This window comes from Dasypus novemcinctus, chromosome 22 (genome assembly GCF_030445035.2).
Source record: "Dasypus novemcinctus isolate mDasNov1 chromosome 22, mDasNov1.1.hap2, whole genome shotgun sequence".
In the NCBI taxonomy this organism is placed as follows: domain Eukaryota; kingdom Metazoa; phylum Chordata; class Mammalia; order Cingulata; family Dasypodidae; genus Dasypus; species Dasypus novemcinctus.
In genome coordinates, this window is record NC_080694.1 from 39,905,668 (window position 1) to 39,906,992 (window position 1,325).

Consider the following 1,325-nt stretch of genomic DNA (forward strand, 5'->3'; position numbering starts at 1 on the left):
TCGCCCGCGCCGCTCGGCCGCCCGCCCCGCGCCCCGCCCCGCAGAGGCCGCGCCACTTCCTCCGCCCGCCCCGCCCCTCCCTCCCCGGCGGCCTGCCCCCTCCCCGGCCCCATCGCCGCACCCCGTCCCCCGCGATCCGGGACCGCCTGAGTGCCCCCTTTCTGCTCCCCCTAGACCTGGGTCCTCGCGCTTCGAGGCCCCGGGGCAGGGCGGGAGGCGGCCGGCCCTGGCCCGGGCGGGCCCTCTTGGCTCCGCCACTTCCTTGGGCTCCTAAGGTGGAACCCGCGAGGCGCGGCGCCTCCCCGAACCCCGGCCCTGGGGCCCGCGCCGCCGCCCGCAGTGGCTGAAGAAGGGGCCGGGGGCGGCCAGGGCAAGGCTGGCCTGGGCTCCCCGTGGCACGCGTAGAGACCCCAGGGTTTCAGGCCAAAGGAGGGAAAGAGCTGCCGTCGGCGGAATGGAGGAAACTGGGCCAAACAGGGTGCCGTGGGTCCCTGGTCTGAGTCAGGTGCTGGGCCCCCGCTCGCAGCGGTGATGGAACTCGCTTTCCAGGTGCTCCCGGGCTGCTAGCCCTGCCTTCACCTGGGGGTGAGAAGGGCTCTTCTGGATCTGCCCGGCGAGGCTTCTGCTTGCCAGGGGGCTGGGGCCCTGCTGGGCCTGATTCATGCCCTCCAATCGCCCGCTTAGCTCCTTGCTTTCTCCTGGCCTTTCCGGTGTGAGCCACCCCTACTCTGGCTGAGCTCACCACCCTGTGGAGGCCGAGAGGCCCCCCTGGGCTGGGGAATGGCACCTCACAATTCACACCTGCGTGCGCACACCTGTAACTGAAGGCGGGCCCTGGCCTGGGGACGTGACGCTAAATGAGGGAGAATGACTGGATAGTTCTGTGGATCCTGCTTGGTCCTTGATGATCCTCAGTCCTGCCCGGGAACAGGGAAAGCACCCAGTGATTCACCTACCCTTCCACCTCTCCCCCAGCCCCAGGTCGGGCCACTTTTGAACCTTTATCCCAGGTTTACCCAACACCAACCCATCCATTTCCTTACCCAACCTATTCTCCCAACCACTTCTGAAGGAGGTTAGTAAGACAGGAAATTAATACATGGATCTGGAACCTGGCAGAGAGTCCATGTGGACATCAGTAACCCCCAAGACGGCTGCTGGAGGACCCCCACCCCAAGATTCTGCTCTCCAGAACAAAGACTTCTTCTGGAAGCCAGGAGAAGCCCTGGATATTCCCCAAGGACTTTATCATTGGGTCCTCCCTGGGGGATTGATGATGGGGTGATCAACCAAAACAGCAAACAGCTGGAACCACTCCCCTGCCA